The sequence below is a fragment of the Artibeus jamaicensis genome, unplaced genomic scaffold (genome assembly GCF_021234435.1).
Source record: "Artibeus jamaicensis isolate MK-2021 breed Jamaican fruit bat unplaced genomic scaffold, CSHL_Jam_final contig_603, whole genome shotgun sequence".
NCBI lineage: Eukaryota > Metazoa > Chordata > Mammalia > Chiroptera > Phyllostomidae > Artibeus > Artibeus jamaicensis.
The window spans coordinates 1,391,727-1,413,473 of record NW_026521904.1 but is presented as its reverse complement, the minus strand read 5'-3'; the positions used below and the strand labels follow the sequence as shown (position 1 = coordinate 1,413,473).

At 35.5% G+C, this 21,747-nt stretch overlaps 1 protein-coding gene across 6 annotated transcripts in view; it reads left to right on the top strand.

Annotated features, from left to right (window-relative positions):
• The window catches only part of GTDC1 (glycosyltransferase like domain containing 1), a 379,255-nt gene that overhangs the window by 36,187 nt on the left and 321,321 nt on the right, over positions 1-21,747 (top strand). For 2 of the 6 annotated variants that reach the window (XM_053670689.1, XM_053670685.1), the window contains exon 2: positions 9,647-9,807. The exons of the other annotated variants lie outside the window; for them this stretch is intronic. The gene's annotated coding sequence lies outside the window, so the exon portion shown is untranslated. The remainder of the gene's footprint in view (positions 1-9,646; positions 9,808-21,747) is intronic. 6 annotated transcript variants of the gene reach the window in all.

The following is a 21,747-nucleotide window of genomic DNA, read 5'->3' as shown; positions in this document are numbered from 1 at the left end:
CTTGGCGGAAGTCCCTGAACTGTTCTTTTATTTGGGCCTTTTTTTTTTTTTTTTTTGTCTTGGTTGCCTGTTATGCAGTAAGGGGCAGAGCCTTAGGTGTTCACCAGGTCAGGGCAACCCACGTGGCTGTGTTGTGATGCTGTCTGTGGGGGAAGGGTTGGAGAGGGAACAGTGCTGCTTGCTCTGCTCTCTGTTGGTTTTCTGTTACTTCCCTGCTACCCACAATCAGACTGGGCCCTTCTGGTCCTGATTCCCAGGTGGATGGGCACATGTACATTCTAGGACCCTGTGGGTCTCTCCAACAAACTCTCCTGTGAGGCTGGGAGTTTCTCCTGCTGTCGCCTCAGCCCCCACAGGTGTTTTTAGTCAGAGGTTTGAGACTTCATTTCCCCTGCACTGGGACCCTGGGTTGCAAGGTCTGTCTCTCTCCCCAGTTTTTCCTTCCAGTTGATCAGCACACAAATGTGGTGCTGCCCTCTCAGGCAGCCACTGCCTTGCCTGCCCTGGTCCTCCAGCCACCACCTAGCCATACTTCCTCTGGGCCCCAGCTGCCCGTCTCCACCCCTCCTACTGGTCTGGATGAATGTTTTTTCTTTAACTCCTTGGTTGTTGGACTTCCATAAGGTTTAGTTTTCTGTCAGTGCTGGTTGTTTTTTGTTTTTAAATTTGTTGTTGTCCTTGTTTTGGTTGTGCAAGGAGGCACAGTGTGTCTACTTACATCTCCATCTTGGCTGGAAGTCTGAAAAATACAGTCTTGATACTTAAAGGTAGGATCTTGTAATTTGTCCTTAAAAGCCACTTTTGATGGAAATCGATAAAATACCACTCTGAATATCCTTGTATACTTTAGAGACATTAATTTCTGAGTGTTAAACCCAATTTATGTCTTCCTTTTTTGTATAGAATATTTTGTAAAGGTTTTAAAAATGAATAATTATTAGAAAGAATTATTCTGGTAAATGAGATGTTTGTAGTTGACCTTTCTAAGAGAGACAATTTACTCATTAATCTTAAGTGTTTCTTAGCAACACAAAGTATTCTTATCCTGGGAATTTTCATCTTTCTTCAAACACACATTTGGAAATATTTTATATGATTTGATGGTTGTCCATCTGTCCTAAAGTTCTCTCATTGCTTCTTCATTACCTAAATGTCCTCATTAAACTTCACATTTATACAATAGATTGTTTCAGCTTAATAACCCACAGTTTGACTTGAGGATCATTTTGCTTGTCAAAATCTTAAGAGTTTTGGGAAATCAATTTCATTTGTGTATTGTAGAGCTAAAAGTTATTGAAAATGTGTTATATTTTCATAAGAAAAAAAGTATAAAAACATTGCCTTGGGAGCTAGCTAACTGTTTTCCTATTGTCCTTAGCCTCTAGGGAGGTAGTTTAATCACTTTTGATAAAGAAATAGCTTGGTTATATTTCATCAGGTTGACTTATATTCATTTAGGTTATAATTAATGAAAATTCTAGGTTTATAGGGTATGTTGTATTCATTAATTCATTCAACAAATATTTATTGAGTACTCACAGCATGCCATGCTTTGTGGCAGGCCCAGGGGATATGGTGGTACAAAATGTGGCATCTCTACTCTCCAGAAAAGAATTGTGGTTGTTGGAGAGATCGTAATGAAAAAAACCTGATCTGGTCAGGTAGGAAGGGCTTCCCCTGAGGAAGTGTGCCTTAGCTGCTATCTTCAGAACATTCCAGTAGGAGCAGCATGTACAGTGGGCACACTGAGGACCTGTGAGAAGGTGAGAGAAGGTGGGGTGCAGAGTGAATGCCTGTAAGAATACGAAGAATATAAGGAATATGAAATCAGTAATCATCTTTCCATTGATTTCTGCCTATCTGTTTTAAGATAATAAACTCTGCTTTCAGATACACATAGATTTGAAGACCCCTTAGTATTCATTTATCCCCTTCAGTGCTTTACTACCCAAAATAGTAATCCGTTCTGATTGGCTGTTTCTTGCTTGACTGTTATTTCCAGCCCAGTGGCAGGATCCTCTCTTCCTTGGAACCAGCTTCATGTTGAGACACATCTAATAATTAGAGAGTTCTTTCTTAGATGAGCCAAAATTTTGGTTTCTGCTCACTGATCCTAGTGCTTTGAGGCAAAATGACCAAATCCAGTTCATTTTTTAGACTCTTCCGTATACTTAGTAGTATATAGCTACAAGTCTTTCTTTTCCAGGCTTCACCCCCACCCCACCAATATTTGAAAATTTTCAAATATATACCAAAGAAGACAGTTGAGTAGAATGAAACACCCTTTCTCCTCTACTCTGAATGTACCCACTGCCCAGCTTCAATAATTATCAACCCATGCTTTTGCTTGATTGATGACTTAATAAATACTTTCTTTGCACAAGGTGCTATACTAGTTGCTGGAGCTTTAGAAAAGGACCTGACATAGCTTTTGATCTTAAGGAGCTCACACTCCAGTGGAGAAGAAAATTAATTGAAATAGAACAGCATAATGTAAGAGAATTATGGGGTTATATAAAGAAAAGGTACTGGAGCCCTGGCTGTTGTAGCTCCATGGATTGAGCACAGGTTGAGAACCAAAGGGTCGCCAGTTCCATCTCCATTCAGGGCACGTGCCTGGGTTGCAGGCCAGCTCCCCAGTAGGGGGTACACAAGAGGCAACCACACACTGATGTTTCTCTCCTTTTTCTCCTTCCCTTCCCTTCTAAGAATAAATAAATAAAATCTTAAAAAAAAATAAAAAAGGTACTGGAAAGGTACTTAACCCTACTGATAAGTGGTAGCACTGGAGGAAATCAGTGTACAAATTCAGGCTCTGGAAACACTTCTAGGGAGGCTTGGAGAAAGGATCAAAGTAAGTCAAAATTCATCAGACTTTAGTAAACTTGTGTAAAATATGATCCTCTGCCCATGGGCATGCAGAATCTAACATCTGTATGTACTAAAGGCACTTCTGTGTATGAGGGCCCTCTGTTTTCATCAGACCCTCAAACAGGTCTATGATTCAAAATAGGGCCTTTGAAGAGTCCCTTATCAAGGAATTGGATTTTATAATAGTTAAGTATTTCTTAATGGTCAGCTCAAACACTTACGAGGTTTTAAAACTGTAAAGAGACTTAGAGGCAGTTCAGTCAGGACAACTGCAGGTCATCTTCATTGTTGCACATAAGTAGAAAAGTAAATACAGGGTTTACAGTTTGTATGGAAAATAATAATAAATAAATAATAATACAAGAATAAACTCTGTTTTGCATACTTACAACTGTAAGCAAACTTTTATTTCACCCTGTGTTTGTCCTCTTCTTACAGCTTGGAAATCTAATGTGTATTTATGCTTTGATTATATATCTTAAAATATGAAATACTTGGTTTAATTACTATACCCAGAGGTCAGGAGATTTAATACCTGGAGAGAAGATATCATACCCAAGTAAAAATGCTACTTTTTTCAGGCTGTGTTATGGTTCTCAATTATATCAGTTTGAAAAGTATGCTGTGTGAACACAGGGAAAATGTAAGGGTGTTGAGTTATGTTCAAGTTTGTTCTTACATGTTCAACTTTTCCATGGGTGCAAGGATGCAAACATTATTTGTGCTCAAATACTCTAGTTGACTCTGGTTTTCATACTTATTCAGATTTTCCCTGACTGAATTTAGAGACCCATGGAACATCTTCTAGTACAACTACATGAGAGCATAAACATGCATGTGCACACATCATAATGCAGTAGTTCAGTTTTTCCAACCAAGGAAGCAGATATTGTTTATAGCATATGGTGAAGTCTGTCCAGAAAAAGTCAAGCCATCCTTATTATAACGAGAATGGTTTATGCAGCATCAATGTAACCTGACAGCTAATGATAGTGGCCTGGAATATGCACATGTGAACAATGATGATTTCACTGTACTAATCAGTGGGAGTGGTAAATCCCCTTGAGTGAGCATGTGTACTGTGTGGCCTTCACATTCAAAATGACTGAGTGAGTAGAGCAACGAATCTGCATCAAATTTTGTGGTAAGGTTGAACATTCCTCCACAGAAACTATTGGAATGATTCAGGAGTCTGCAGCTATGGGCAACTGGTGATTGGCAGCTTCATCACAACAGTGTGCTGGCTCATGCATGCTGTCTTGTGCCGAGTTTTTTGGCAAAACATCAAATCACTCAGATGACTCAGCCCCCTACAGCCCAGATTTAGTGCCCTATGACTTCTGGCTTTTTCCAAAATTAAAAATCACCTTTGAAAGGCAAAAGCTTCAGATAGTCAGTGAAATTTAGGAAAATACAATGGGGCAGCTGATGGTGATGGGTAGCACTGTGAAGTCCCAAGGTGCCTACTTTGAAAGGGACTTGGGTGTTGTTGTCCTGTGTATAATGTTTCTTGTTTCTTGAATCTTCTTCAATAAATGTCTCTATTTTCCATATTACATGGCTGGATACTTTCTAGACAGACCTCCTATATTGGTCAAGTTGGAAGCAGGTGCTTCCCCACTTTCTCTAATCTTTGCAGCTGTTCTTTCATTTTGTACTTGCTTATATCCATATACCACGTGTCTCTATTGTCCGTCTGTTTTTTCTTTTATATTCTAGAATAGGCATATGACAAAAATGCTGTAATCCATTCTTTTTATTCATTTAGAATGTCACTTTTTGCTTGAATACTCTAGTTGACTATTTGATCACTCCTTTTGTGTACTATTTGCTTGTTTATTTCTTTATAATTCTGTAGTCTGGCAAAGAATTACATATATTCTGTAGTCTGGCAAAATGATCAATTCTGATGAATGTTTTGTAAAATACCTTGGAAGTTTATTGATGTGTAACTTTGTGTGACATTTTGATTATGCATATGATCATTTATTATGTTTGAGTGTTTCTGAAATGGAATTACCTGATAATTTGTGTGAATTATCTTTAAAAATGAAATAAAATGACAAGGTTTATCCTTTTGAATTGATAGTATTTAACTGTTAATAAAATCATAATGTTTTCCACAAAGCTGACTTATAAAAGTATTATTTCTTTTTGTGTTTCAATTACATGTTTTATATAAGTCATATCTCTTTTTGGAAATGTCCCAGTTTACTGAGCTTTTTAATTCAATTTCCATAGTGAGCATGTAGATAAGATAGGTGGCTACATACATTGCTTAGGATAAATTTTATAAATAGTATTGGAAATCAGTCTCTGAATTCTAAGTGTCATATTATTATTACTGTTTTTAATGCTCTGTTTGTATTCCAGTGTGGTGATAAGTATAGCGGATAAAACATATAGTCCTGGCCCTTGAAGAGTTTATATTCTAATAAAGAAGAAAGGCTGATGTATAAAACTTGAATGGAATAAATAAGAGAGGCACAAGTAAAACACAGAGGAAAAAATTATTTTATGTTCGACATTTTTTATATGATAGGATATTAGAGCCGGATGGACCTTAAGTAACTGGTAGAAAATTGGCAGGGGAGATTTGGGAAAAGGACATTTAAGGCTGAGGACATAACATGTAGAAGGTGGAGTCTCTCACAGCGTATCACTGAGGAGTCTTAAAGGGTCCTGCATAGGAGCAGAGGGAGCAGTGGCTATTGAACCAGAAACATTGGGCTTGACTGTCTTGTAAGATGTTTTAGATCTTACTTGTTAGGCAGTGGATAACCCTTGAAGGTTGTAGAACGTCTTTTATTTATCAGACTTGAATATTCTTATGGTTTATTTAAAATAATTTTTGTTTACTACATACCGGGACCCTCATTTTTATTTTATTTTATTTTTTTTAGGTAATTGCAAAGATACTTAGAGCATGTCTGCAGAGATTTCATCTTTTTTTAATTGTAAAAAAAAGCTTTATATTCAATACTTTCATTTAGTCATACACACCTTTTTTGCCTTATGAAATTATATTTATTATATTAGTTTTTGTTTTTTTCTTTTTTTTATTGTTCAAATATAGTTGTTTCCATTTTCATGCCACTGCTCCCCCCACCCCAATCCTCCTTCCCTTTGGTTTTGTTGGAACCCTCATTTTTAAAGATGAGAAGTTCTCATCTAAGGCTCAGAGGAGTTTAGTGACTTATTCGAGGTCTCATGGCAGTTGTCAGAGCTAAGATTCAAAGCAAATGGTCTTTTGAGACTGCATGTTTCCTCTCAATTTTAAGCAGAAGAATGAGACAGTCAAGCTACACTTCAGGAATGTTATCAGAGCGGTTGGTTTCTTGGATCAGAGCAGCAATTTTCAACTTTTTTAATCTCATGGCATACGTAAACTACTAAAATTCTGTGTCACACCAAAAATCTATATTTTTTGCTGATTGGACAAAAAAATGTGTAATTTTGATTCATTCACACCAGATGGCTATTGTGCTGGCTGTTGTCATTTTCTTCATTTGACAGTCCAGGGGAAAATATGTCGGTGCCCCTGGCTAAATAGTCAGGTATTGCATGTTGTAAAATTCTTGCAGCACATCCATTGTAAATCACTGGATTATGGAGTAATAGTGTAGAGAGGTGTGTTGACCAAGTTAACTGGGAGGCTGTCTTAGTGATTTAAATAAATGGTAGTAGAACCTTGAATTCGGGATGGTAATAGGATTGAAAAAGAGAGTTTGTATGTGAGATTAAAGTGGTAGACGTGATAAGTCTGGGAAATTAAGAATGCATGCCATTAGGTACATGGAGGAATGAGTTGCCTGAGAAAAATGAAAAATGAAAGTAGAGAGCCAGAAGAGTGTGTCATTTATTACAGAAGTTAAAACAACAAAGTTTCAAAGGTGGGATAATGAACTCTATTAAATACTATGTAGATTTGAAGATATATGAGTACCAAGCGAAGTTCATTTGGTTTTTGGTGACCACTGTAGACTCTTTTGAGGGTGACTTTAGCAGAATGGTAGGATTAGAAACCAAATAATAAAGTATTGAAGAGTGGATTTGAAGACAAGCATGTGGAGAAAGTGATGTAGACTCCTGAAAATATTAGTTGAGAAAGTTGAAATGGTAACTCAAGGATTAGGGTGAAAAACTTTAATGGTTGAGGCAAATGGAAAAATTCACAAATAGCAACAAAGGCATTGGTGGTAAGAAAGTGGTTGAGGATTTTATAGAGAAAATAATTGGTCATGTGCAGTCTTAAAGGAGGCAGGAGGGTTTAACAAAGGTGTGCATGCTACACTGTGAGAGAAAAAGGAACCCTTCTTGTGAAGTAGGAAGGAAAGAAAATATGTGGGATGAGTATCTACTTATAATTTATAGGAGGACCTTAGTGGCTCATGTTAAATGACCAGGAAAGTTTATTGAAGGAAAAGAGGGGTCATCTGCTAAGAGTTAGTAGGCAGAGGTGGTGTTGAGAACTTTCAAAAAGAGGAAAATATTTGGATCAACTGCTGTGGTCAAAGAATAACACAGAGGAAGAATTCCCGGTGCAAGAATTTCTGGCCAAGAATCTAAGCATACATTTTTATTGGCACCAACTCTCACTTGCCTCATTTCTTCATCATTGTTTCAATAGTCTGGGAGTCAAAAGGAAGATGTTGATGGTGAATTTGCTCGATATTAGGGATTAGCAGTTAGGCCAGGGAAGGTTAAATGAATGAAAATTTCTTAGCAAGGAGAACAAACCGACACTTTATATCCTTACTTCTTACCATGGTATATAAAAATCTTCCACATTTGATACTATTGTATATTCTTAATGATGATTGAATATATGAAAGAATATTGCCCCATACCTTTAAACCTTTAAACCTTTCTCTCCTCTTTCTTACCTCATCTCTTTTTCTTGGGTAACAATTAAATTAAAATATGGAGGTGCCTTGGTGTAGTGGAGCTAGTCCTTCATTCAACAAATACCTACTGGACCAGGTATGTTGCCAAAATTAGCCCATCAAGAAAGTGGACAGACAACTCATCGAGTGTAAGAAAATATTTGCAAATTATCTGTCCGATAAGGGACTTGTATCCATAGTATATTAAAAACTCAACCATGAAATTACCAACCAATTTTTAAAAAATGGGCAAATGATCTGACTATATATTTTTCTGAAGAAATAAACAAATGGTCGATAACATCATGAAAAGATGCTCATTATTAGGGATAACAACATTACATCCTCTAGTCTGTGATCATGGGATGCCTTGTCATTTATTTCTTTAATATCTTTCAACAGTATTTTGTAGTTCTGAGTGCAAGCTTTATACGATTTTAGTTAAATTAATTCCTAAGTATTTGATTCTTTTTGATGCTATTTTAAATGGAATCATTTTCTTATTTTTATTTTTGGATTCTTCATTGTTAGTGTATAGAAATACAATTGACTTTTGCATATTGATCTTGCATTTTCCAAGATATAAGAACTCATTTATTAGTTCTAATAGTTTTCAGTTGATTTTTTAGGAATTTTGTTATATAAGATTTTGCTATTTACAAAGAGAGGTGATTTTACTTTTTCCTTTTCATTCTAGATTTCTTTTATATCTTTTTCTTGCCTATCTCAACTACTTGTAATTCAATATTGAATGAATGTGCTAAGAATGGGCATCCTTTTCTTATTCCTGTTATTAGAGGGAATGCTTTCAGCCTTCTACCATTAGGTATGTTGCGTAGCTGTAATTTTTTTTCTGGATTCTTTTTATCAGGTTGAGGAAATCCTTTCTGTTCTTACTTTCTTGAATGTTTAATGTTTTGGTCATAAAAACATGTTAGATTTTGTCATTCTTTTTGTTTGTTTTGGTCTACTGAGATGATTGTGTGTTTTTTCTCTTTTATTTTGTTAATATGGTATATCACATTGATTGAGCCAGTAATTGATTTCATTGTTGAACCAACCTTGCATTCTAAGGATAAATCCCACTTAGCCTTGTCTCTTTTTATATATTTTTTGACTTGGTTTTGCTAGTATTTTGTTGAGAATTTTTGTATTCTACATACTCATATAAAGATATTGGCCTATAGATTTCTCGAGGTAATTTTTTTCTCTTTCTGTTGGTATCAGGTAATGTTAGTCTCATAGAATGAGTTGGGGATTTTTTGTTCTATTTTTTGTGACTAGTTTGTGATGGATTAATGTTATTTTACTTTTTTAAGATTTTATTTCTTATTTTTAGAGAAAGAGAGGGAGAGAAACATCAGAGTGTGATTGCCTCTTGTGTGCCCCCAGTTGGGGACCTGGCCTGCAACCCAGGCATGTGCTCTGACTGGTAATTGAACCAGTGACAGTTTGGTTCACAGGCTTGCACTCAGTCCATTGAGCCACACCAGCTGTGGCTGGTGTTAATTTTTTAAACGGTGTAATTCACCTGTGAAGGTGAAGCCTGGGCTTTTATTGATTGGAAGTTTTATGACTAATATTTTAATGTCTTTACTTTTATAGGTTCATTCAAGTTCTGTTTCTTTTTGGGTTTTAGTAGTTTGTATCTTTTTTGAATTGTTCATTTTATCTAGATTATCTGATTTGTTGGCATATATTTGTTCACAGTATCCTGTTATGTTCTGTTTATTTTTATTTTGGTAAGATCAATAATGGTGTCCCCTACTTTCCTTTTTCCTTCACCAATCTAATTAAAGGTTTGTTAATTTAATCTATCTTTTCAATGAACTTTTGGTTTTGTTAATTTCCTCTGTTTTTTAAAAAATATTTTATTTGTTTATTTTCAGAGAGAGAGGAAGGGAAGGAGAAAGAGAGGGAGAGAAACATCAATGTGTGGTTGCCTCTCCTGTGTCCCCCACTGGGAACTGGCCTGCAACCCAGGCATGTGCCCTGACTGGGAATCGAACCACGATCGCATGGTTTGCAGGCCCGTGCTTAATCCACTGAGGTATGCCAGCCAGGGCAATTTTCTCTGTTTTTCAGTTATCTATTTTATTAGTTTCTACTCTATTCTTCCACTTCTTCTGCTTGCTTTAGGTTTAGTTTGCTCTCATTCCTCTAGTTTATTAAAATGGAATTTTAGATAATATGTTTAAGATCTATTTTGGTTCAGGCATTTACAGCTATAAATTTTTCTGTGAGCATTTTCTGTGTGTTGTGTTTTCATTTTCAGTTGAGTCAAAATATTTTATAATTTCCCTTTTTTGACCTCTTGTTTAATTTCTACATCTTTATTACTTTCCCAAAGTTCCTTTTGTTGTTAATTTCTAAATTGATTCAGTTGTGGTTAGACATATACTCTGCGTGGTTTTAGACCTTTTAAATTACTGGGGTTTGTGTTTTGGCCCAGCATATTGTCTGTCCTGGAGGATGTTCTATGTGTATGCTTGAGAAGAACGTCTGTTCTGCTGTTGTTGGGTGTAGTGTTCTATTAATATTCATTAGGTTCAGGTGGTTTGTAGTACTGTTCTGGTCTTATTCTGTGGATAGACTGATCTTTTTATTCTTATAAAATGTTCTTTGTCTCTGGTTACAGTTTTTCTCTTAATCTCTATTTTGTCTGATATTAGTATACTCAATCTAGATCTCTTGGTTATTTTTTGCAATGGAATGAATATAGACCCCCTGTCATTGTCATTACTTTTTCCATAGGATATCTGGAGAGAAAATTACTGGACCAAAGCATGTGAATATTTTTAAGCTTCTTGATACATGTCTTAAAAGTGCTTTTCAGAAAGTTTTGCCATTTTATGTCCCCACTAAGATGAGAGCAACACAGGTTGTTCATTTTTTATACAAAGTTGGCTAATTTGATAGTTATAAAGTGTCATTTATAAAGTTTTTATTCTATACTTTGTTAAATTACTCCTCATTTGATTTGCCTAGGTTTTCTATATGTTAGAGATAAAACCTTTTCATATTATTTTCTTAAGGTTTGGAGAAATTTTACCACTTATTATATTTATTTTCATTAGTTTAAACAGCTTAAATTGTATTTTTACCATTTGATTGCAAAAGACATACTAGAGTCAAATTAACAAGGTATAGTTACAGTTATTTCCAATGGATGATAGTTCTCATTTCTCATATTCTTAAATTAAATAGTATTTAGTTATATTTAGAGTGTGTTGTTCATTTAAAGTGGATTTATATCCATTTAATCTTTTTAATTATGATTGTCAACTTCAAATAACTCTATATCTTGGTTATTGTGAAAGGACCTTTTAATAAGTAGAACTGTTCTTTCCACTGACAAATTTCTAATTTTGAATGGAATATTTTACTAGATTATGGGTGACACTGAAGTTATTAACAGCTTTTTTTCTCCTTACAATTTTATCAGGTGTTTTAAGTTTATAGAAAATTTCAAAAAGTATAGAGAGCTTTCCATCCTTCTGGATTTTTTGGAATAGTCTGTGAAGAATAGACGTTAGCTCTTCCTTAAATGCTTTGTAGAATTATCCTGTGAAACCATCTGGTCTTTTTGACCCAGCAATTCCACTGCTAGGATTATATCCTATGAACCCTAAAACATCAATTTCAAAGTACCTATGCACCACAATGTTCATAGCAGCACAATTTACAATAGCCAAGAGTTGGAAGCAACCTAGGTGCCCGTCAGTAAATGAATGGATCAAAAAATTGTGGTACATTTACACAATGGAATTCTATGCAGCAGAGAGAAAGAAGGAGCTACGACCCTCTGCAACAACATGGATGGAACTGGAAAGCATTATGCTGAGTGAAATAAGCCAGGTGTTGAAAGACAAATACCATATGATCTCACCTTTAACAGGAAGCTAAACAACAAAACAAACAAGCAAGCAAAATAGAAATAAAGACACTGAAATAGAGAACAAGGGGACAGTGACCAGAGGGGAGAGGGGAGGGAATTTAAGGGGAAAAAAATAGGAGGGATTTAGAGGAACAAGTATAATGGACACAGGGACAATAACTAAGGGGATGGAAATGGGAGGGAGGTGGGGAGCACGGGGCAGGGTGGGCTGGGATGGGAGAAATAGAAAACTGTACTTGAAAAATAACTAAATAAAAATTTTAAAAAAGTATAGAGAACAACACAGCAGAAGCCTCTCCAAGCTCTGTCAAACCTGAACCTTTTGGCTATGTTTACTTCAATTTTTAATTTTTTTCAAAAAACAGAACTTTATAGACAGAGGTGAGACTCTCCGTGGTGCTGTTCTGTAATTCCATTCTTTCCCCAGCCTTATGGGTAGCAAGTATTCTGATTCGGGGGCCTACATTGCCATGTTTGTTTTTACATTTCTATTTAATACATCTGTATTCATAACAGAAACCTTATATAAATATCAGCATTTGCCCTTCTGCATGCTCTTTTTGCCCAATTTATGCTTTTTGAATTATCTAAGTTGATAGATGTTACAGCTCTGATTCTCAGAAAGTGACCCTATCAGCAACTTTAGAATCACTAGGAACCTTGTTAGAAATACAGATTCTCAGGCCAGGATCAGATACATTTGTATGGCCCAGTGTAAAATGAAAATACCTAGAACAAAGCAAAAATGTTTAGAAATGATTAATAATTTCAGGAAGGCAACAGTAGAGCATTAAACTGAGAAGAGGCCCATAGAGCATGTTGACATACCTTGGAAGCTGGATTCCAGACCTAGTGAACAAGACACTTTGAATGTAGGGCTCAGCAATCTGTGTTTAAACTGCGTTTATCTTCTAGATGATGCTTATGAACGTGTCAGTTTGAGACTATTTGCATTAATTTTCCAGGGTTGTCAACAAAATACCACAGATTATGTGATTTAAACAACAGAAATTCATTTTTTTACAGTTCTGGAGGTTAGAAATCCAAGATCAAGGTATTGGCAGATTTGCTTTCATCTTTGGTCTCTCTCCTTGGTTTGCAGATAGCCACTTTGTCTGGTCACCCTGTCTACATGCATTGACCTCCCATGGTCTGCGGATACATATCTGTGGTGTCTGTGTGTCCAAATTACCTCTTATAAGGACACTAGTCATACTAGATTAGAGCCTATTCTAAAGGCCTCATTTTAATTTAATTACCTCTTTAAGGGCCTTATCTCCACATAGTTACATTCTGAGGTGCTAGGAGTTAGGGCTTTAAGATATGAATTTTTGAGGGACACAATTCACGCTATAATACCATTGCTACAGTTTAGTGATTTTTAGGGGTGTATTATATTCACTTGTGTGATTGTGCTCTTATTTATCTTTTGTGCTGTTGATGGACATTTAGAATATTTTGTTTTTTTCACTATATCACTTCCAATCTATCAGTTTCTTTCTTTAGAGTTGTTTTTTTCAGTTTTTATTTACTTTTGATAGGCATCTTGGTAGACTCCAAGTGTCCTGCTGTCAGTTGAATTAAAACAAACAAAACCAAAATCATGCACTGCCTTTTTTTAATGGAAGGCTTTACTCTATAAGCTAAATTTTGCTAACATGTAATTTTAAATAGTGGTGTTTTGCTTTATGAGACTGGATATTCTATGTTTCCAGCATGTGTGGTTTTGGACCATGTTTTGAGTTAACTACACAAGCTATTATTTCCATATATGGGTGTGTCTGTCATAATGATACTGAATAATGAAGTTTCTTCCTCTGTTTGTAAATAAAAGAGAACAGCGACTCCATCATAGTGTATGGACTGTTTTGGGTTTTCTTCATCTTTTGCAGCTTATTATCATTTGGGAATAGACTGAATTCTTGTTACTTTTAACTTTTTGTGCTGTTAAGAGTAGTAATGTTTATTTGGGAAATATTTGTTAATGGTATTTCATTGAAAGTTAGACCTATTTTTTATCAAGAAGTAAAGTTTTGTTGCAGCTATGGCAACATTTTTACTTTGTGCTGAGTTTCTGTACATTAGTTATATAATTTATCATTTTATTCCCTTTGTTCAAATTGTATTCTCTTCTCTCTACCCCAAAATCTCACTTCATAACTTGTAACAGTTGCATATTACATGTGCTATGATAATTTCAAAAGTCTACTGTACCCAGTGATTATCTGGACATAGACTATGTACTCCTTCCTAGCTTCCATCCCACCAACCCTTTAAGCCACGCTGTACCAAAGAGAAGATGAACACCATCTTTCTAATTATTTACACTTGGTGGACAAAAAGAAGTTGTAGGATGATAGTAATCAAAGCTGGCAGGGTTTGCTGGCAGTATCACCTGGGAGTTTGTTAGAGTTGCAGATTCTCAGGCCCTACCTCAGACCTGCTGAACTACTGGTAGATGCTTTGCAGGTGATTTCCTTGCTTTCATACAGTTCTCTAAGGACAGGATAGTATGTATAATTTCTAAATGTGTGCTAGGGTTGATAGAGCTACTTGTCTGTAGCTTTTCTTTGTGGTGGGGTGGTGAAATGAGGGGAGGGCTAGGCTGGAAGAGCAGGAAAGGGGCTCTGATCCTTTCACTTTTACTTGCAAGGTACATTGATCATCAGGGATGGACTCTTTATTATCATTTCTTTATGTCTTTTCACTATGTGCCAACACTAGACTGTTGCATCTGTGTAACCTTTAGGTATGCATTTGGTGTCCTTGATTTCAAAGTAAGATCACTTATTTATTGAGTGGTTACCTGTATATGACCCATGTTTGCCTCTTTAGAAGATAAAAGGAAATAGAAGTTGTGGTTCCCACCCACATAACATAAAACATAACATTTTATGTTACATAACATAAAATTTATCATTTTAACCATTTTAAGTACATTGTGGGGCAAATGTAAGTTTATAGTAATTCTTATGTAAATAATCCAATAATTATTAAATGATAATACAAGAATAAACTGTTTCATGTATCACAACTAAAGCTACTTTTGCCCCACCCTGTGTATAGTTCAGTGACATTAAATACATTCAGTATTGCTATGTGATAATAGGTGTATATTTTAAAGCTCAGTTTGGGTATTGTTTAGGAAAATTTACTTCATGTGTTCTGTTTGCTTGCCCATATTTTGGAAAGGGCTCTTAGTGGCAGATATCAGAATCATTACAGTTACAGTTTAAACAGAAGGGGATTTATTAAGTTGTAATATTTTATGGGATCATCGAGGGAGCAGAAGGAAAGACTCTTGGCTGACCTTCTAGGAGTGCCTCCTGCAACCACACTTTCAGCTGGCTTGCTAAGGGGGCCACAGCTGTCTCTGCACAGAACCACACTGCCCCGCCCAAGGATGGAAGCTGGTGAATGAGGAGTCTTGGCTTTTGCTGCTGGTCCCAGAAAAATCATCATCTTGTTTGCCACCATTGCCATATGAGCTTATCTGCCTGTAAGTGGTTGCTCTCTCTCCTTGTTTCCCTTCCCCTAGTCTCCTAGGAGTGTTCCTACTTTGTAAACCTAGGGCACACGCGGATCTCAAGTTCTAAGGGAGTCCAGCAAAAATACCCTTTAGCTGTCCAGCCACTTCTGTGTCGCTAAGACATATTAGAATAGGGTTGTGTGAGTGTTGAGAATGAACCTGCTATATCTGCCATAGCTGTTTCAAAAACGAAATATTTGTGCTCAAACCAGCATCTCTGTCTCTTCTTTCCTACTCGCTGCCAAAGGCTCTTTAAAGGAGACTAGAATTCTTCATATTCCTTTTGTTCCTGGGCTGACTTATGAAAAGGAGTCTTGTCCCCAGAGGATTTACTAATTGAGGTTGTGTTGAAATAACATTTTAGGGAGGGGTCCCCAGGAGAAGTTTCCTCGAAAAAACTGAGATGCATTTGTCTTGATCTAATGGATCATTTTTCTGTAATAGCAGTGCTTATAGGCTTTTCTTTTTAAACTTAAAGAAATTTTGTTAATCATTTAATTTCAGCATTCCTGTTTTACAAGAACACTTTATATATGGTGAATTTACAGTAACTATAATTCAGTGAAAGCGTTTTAGCTTCCTGAAGGAGAGAGTCAGGCACATGAATACCAGCTTGTCGGTATAGTCAGTTTGTAAAATTTCTAATTGTTACTTCAATTTCCGTTGTTTTCCTTTTCTTTTTGTTACCATAATTATTGCTAAGACTTCTGGCTGACATTATTTCATGCTGGTCAGGTATTTGAATAAATCATAATAAAGATATAAAAGGATGATACTAGGCTTATGGTTTCTTGAATGTCATACTATTGTTTGATGTTGCAACCTCCTACATGTTTGTATCAATAAGGCATTTAAGAGCTTAAAAATCAAATTTTGGAATTGTGATGTCAGTGCACCTTTCTGTGCTCCAAAATAGATATGCATGTATGTACACATACACACACAGAGGCATACACACACGGAATGTAGATTTCTATTTACCTCAGTCTTAAAATTTGCATTTGTAACAGTTCTGGTGCTGCGTGTGGTTTGCCTTGTGAAGAATCAAGAGGCCTGATACTATGTCAGTAAAAATGTCTCAAAGGTATGATTTAACCAGTTTTATTGGCAACATATGGGACATGAAGAAGCCACAGAGGGGAGTTTGGAGTATGAGGGTGCTGGTCTGTCTTTTTTTGGCATGTAATTATGTCAGTCTTCATGTGTGGTATTATTTGTTGCTGCCTAGGGAATATAGAAAAATAACTTCTAATGTGGTAAAACAAATAGAATAAATTATAATTGTTGGCTTTATAGGGAATTATTTGGATGAAAGATGTATTTTTCTAACCTAAATTTTATTTGGTATTTTTAATTTTGTTCAGTCTTTAAGAATTTAAAAATCCAGTTTTTCAGTAATTTGAATTTTTGGAACAATTTTACATAATAGATGCTTCACTGAAGTTTATAAACACAGGGAGACATTTGTTTGGTTTTCCTCATTATAATGTATGGTTCTGTTTAATTAGTTTTACTAAATATTTATTAATTTTCTTTAGGGGTGTTTGCAGCATTTACATGATTACAGTATACCAATTACTTTACCAAATGCCACACAGGACAATATCAGACACAGCCTGTGGGCTTATGGAGTTTAACTCTACAATAACAATCAATCGCATGGAGATGATGTTTAAATAGTCATTGATGGGAATGGTAGACACATATGTCAGCAAAGCGGTTTTCTCTGAGAAAGAAGAAGGGGAATTGCATCATGGATGGGTACACAGAAGCTTCAACTTAAACTTTTTGTTTTTTAACTTCTCTTAGCTAAGATTTATTGATTGTCAGAGATTCAGGTTGAGGCACAAAGTTAGTGAAATAGTTTGTTTCATCTCCTTTCCACTGGTTATTCCATGGCTTGCTCACTAAGGTTTCTTGAAGGTAGTGGGGTGAACTGGAAGAGACTGAGGGAAAAGCTTGGAGGGGATAGATTCTGGAAAAGCCCTGCAGGAGGTATTGAAGTGATTTTCAAAGGTCACCCCAGTTCTGCTCACTACTTCCAGCCTTAGGTTAAATGTAAGCATTTATATTATTGTCTACTCTGAAATACTTACTTTTTTGTAGGTGATTTCTCTCAGTCTTGATGTAGGAAAGTTATTCAGAGGCAAAATTTCTTTACTGTAAATTTAGATTTACATTTAGCTTTAAGACTTGTCTCAGTCTTAGGGAGACCCAAGTCTCTGAAATGGATAATTCCTATACTGATTAATGTCAAAATGGCTGACCTGGTTCCTTCTGTATGCTGGTAAAATACAATTGGAGGCCAAGCTGTTCAATATTTTAGATTGACGCAATTAAGAAAGTAGCATGGATTATGTGTTTATTTCGAGAGTATGAGCAAATAGGGTCCCACTTCAAGTGCTTTCCCAGTGCTTGTGACTGCTGTCCTGTTTTTTGACATGATGATTTTATCTAACAGCTATTGCTCTGCAGCTACTTTATTTTGCCTGTGGAACAGGAGGTCATACCTCTGCCTGAAAATGGAAGGAAAATCTTTACACTCACTTTCCCTTTGAAAATCAGGTTGAAAGTTTTGAATATCTTATGGAGAAAAAGCACAGCTGAATTGTTTTGTTCTACCTTGAAACACCATTTAATAAGAATTAGAGTTGTGCATTTATTTAGTAGGGGTGATTTTAGACAATAAGAAGAAAAAATATTGACTACCTGAAACCTTTACTAAGAAAAAGTAAATTCTCTGAATTTACTCTAAATTCACTAGATTCACTAAATCATTTAGTGAATTCACTAAGTTCACTCTGCCAAGTGAAATATAAATAGTAATAATCTTAAATCTATTATTTACTTAAAGTTTCTCTTTCCTACCACATCTTTAAAAGAGTAACTGAGAAATATATTTTACCCAGTTTGAATTTAACTGCTATTATTTTTCTTGGGTAAACAACCTTAGGTACACAGTAGAAATCTTAACTGATTGAATAATCAAGATTTAACTATATTGTCATTTAAACTAAATATTTAGAATAAAGTTCAGACAAAATTGAAATATGAACTGGTATTATGATAATAAAATTTTGTTAAGCATAGAATAGTGTATGGATTAATTAAAGTAATCCTTCTGTACTATAAAATAATGATTAATGGGTTATTGCCTTATATTTCTGATGCTCTGTGTGTATATGTGTATATCTATAATTCTTCACAAATGTAATTATTTATATTTCTTACATATGCTGTCTCATTTTATTATCACAACAGTTTTGGAAGTAGGTGGGGAAGGTGAGATTTTTCTTTACTAAATGAGGAAATCTGCATAGTGTACTAATTCAGTGATTTTTATAGGTAGAGCTGAACTAAAACTAGGGCTTTTACTTCTGCTTTAGTGCTCTTTTCTAGTGGGTCTTAGTCAAAATCAGGGAAATTTGGATTTTTCTGGTGTACTGATTTTTTTCATTATTTTGTTTTGGTGTGTTTCATTAGAATTCTTCTATTGCTTAGCAACCAAAAAAGAGCCAATCCTATATGGTCAGTGTGTTGTAATTAGTACTTTTGACTGCAGAGTTGGGGGTGAGAAGGATAAAACGTGACTCAGATGACATTTTCTATTATATCTGCATTTATTAATTTGGTGCTGTATTTTATTATGCAAAAACTTAAGAATTAACTTAATGTCATCTGTACTTTTGAAGTTAGGGCCTTGTCTTGGTGATTGAGATACAGACCTGTCTCCCTCATTCCCTCCCTTTAAAAAAAAACACAAATGTTTTTATTGACATGTTATTGACATACAACATTATATCAGTATTAGGTATGTCACATAATGATCTGATATATGTGTGTACTGTGAAATGTTCACCACGATAAGTTAGTTAACATCATTGCCACACACAGTTACAAAAAATAATTTTTCTTGTAATGAGAACTTTTTGAAGATTTACTCTCAACAACTTTTGATATACAGTACAGTATTATTAACTATAATCTCACGCTGTACATTTCATCTTCATGACTTACTTATTTTATAACTGGAAGTTTGTGCCTTTTGACCACCTTCACCTGTTTTGTCCATACTCCACCCCTGAACCTCCTGCCTTTGTTAACCACCAATCTGTTTTCTATACCTATGAGATTTTTGTTTGTTTGTTTTCCTTTTTTTCCACGTTTTTAAAATTGTTGTTCAAGTACACTTGTCTCCATTTTCCCTGCATCACTCACTCCCCCGCCCCCAGCCCTGCCATCCTCACTTCCCACCCTTGATCCTACCACCCTTTGGTTTTGTCCATGTGTCCTTTACTCATGTTCCTGACAACCCTTCTCCCCTTCCTTCCCATTATCCCTCTCCCCCATCCCCTCTGGTTATTGTCAGTTTGTTCTTCATTTCAGTGTCTGTAGTTATATTTTGCTTGCTCATTTGTCTTGTTGATTAGGTTCCACTTATAGGTGAGATCATATGGTATTTGTCTTTCACCACCTGGCTTATTTCACTCAGCATAATACTGTCCAGATCCATCCATGCTGTTGCGAAGGGTAGGAGCTCCTTCTTTCTACTTTGTAGTATTCCGTCCTGTAAATGCACCAGTTCTTTGATTCATTCATTTACTGATGGGCACTTAGGTTGCTTCAAGCACTTGGCTATTGTTTGTTTTTAGATTTCATGGATAAATGAGATCATATGTTATTTGCCTTTATTTGTCTGAGTTATTTCACTTAGCATAATCCCGTCAAGGCTCATTCATGTTTTTATAAATGGCAAAATTTTCTTCCTTTTTATGGCTGAATTATATTTCATTATCTGCCTGTACTTTATTGTCTTTATTCATTTATCTATTGATGGACATTCAGGTTATTTTCATATCTTGGCTCTTATAAATAATGCTGCTATGAACAAGGAAGTACAGATATATTTTTGAGTTAGTGTTTTTGTTTCCTTCAGATAAATACCCAGAAGTGGATATTTTTAATTTTCTGAGGAACTCCCATACTGTTTTTCATTGTGACTGCATCAATTTTCTTTCTCACCAATGGCACACAGAAGTTCCTTTTTCTCTGCATCATTGCCAACACTTGTTACTTATCTTTTTGATGATAGGTTTTTTTAAAAGATTTTATTTATTTATCTTTAGAGGGGAAGGGAAGGAGAGAGGGAGAGAAATATCAGTGTATGGTTACCTCTCATGCACCCCCTGCTGGGAAGTGGCCTGCAACCCAGGCATGTGTCCTGACTGAGAATCGAACCCTGGTTATTTGGTTCGCAGGCCTGTGCTCAATCCAGTGAGCTACACCAGCCAGGGCTGATGATAGCTTTTTTTAACAGGTATGACATAGTATCTCATTGTGGTTTTGATTTATATATCCCTAGTGATTAGTGATGTTGAGCATCTTCATGCTTTTGACCTTCTGTATGTCTTCTTTAGAAAACTGTCTACTTATATCATCTGCCTATTTTTTAAATTGGATTTTTAAAAAAAATTGCTGTTGAGTTCTGTAAGTTCTTTATGTATTTTGGATATTAGTGTTTAATCAGATATGTGATTTGTAAATGTTTCTTGTAGGTTTTCTTTTCATTATGTTGATGGTTTCCTTTGCCGTGCAGAAGCATTTTACTTTGATATGGTCCCACTTGTTCATTTTTGTTTTGTTATCAAATTTTTTAAAATTATCAACAAGACTGATGTCCAGGAGCTTTTTCCTTATGTTTTCTTTTAGGAGTTTTACAGTTTCAGGTCTTATGTTCAAGTCTTTAATCTATTTCGAGTTAAATTTTGTGTATGGTATAAAACAGGGTCCAGTTTTATTTTTTGGGTGTGGCTGTCTAGTTTTGCCAACACCATGTATTGAAGAGACTATCCTTTCCCCAGTGTGTATTCTTGGCTTCTTCTAAATTAATTGACCATATAGGCATAGGTTTATTTCTGGACTCTTTATTCTGTTCTGTTGATACACATGTCTCCATTCATGTCAGTAACATATGTTTTCATTACTCTAGCTTTGCAGTATACAAGGTGGGGCAAAAGTAGGTTTATAGGTATAAGTATACAAAATAAGCGTTTATTCTTGTGTTATTATTTATTAATTATTATATCATTTTTCTTATGAACAACTGTAAACCTACTTTTGCCCCTCCTGTAGTTTAAATTCAGGAAGCACGGTGCCTTTGTTTTTTCCCTCAAGTTTGCTTTAGCTGTTTGTGGTCTTTTGTGGTTACAGACAAAGTTTAGCATTGTTTTTTCTTTTGTTTTTTTAAGAGCACTTTAGCTTTATGGAAAAAATGAGCAGAATGTACACGTAGTTCTCGTATGCCCCCATGACTCTACCCCCTATCAAGTTTCTCTTAATATTAACATCTTGCAGGGATGTGGTACATTTGTTATAACTGAAGATTCAATATTGACTAAAGTACAAATTTACATTCTGGTTCATTCCTTGTGATGTACAGGTCTATGTGTGTTTTTTTTTTAATTTTAGGTCATAAATTTATTTTCTTTCTTTTTTTTATTGTTGTTCAAGTACAGTTGTTTCCATTCCCCCACCCCCACTCCTCCCCACTCCACCCATCCCTG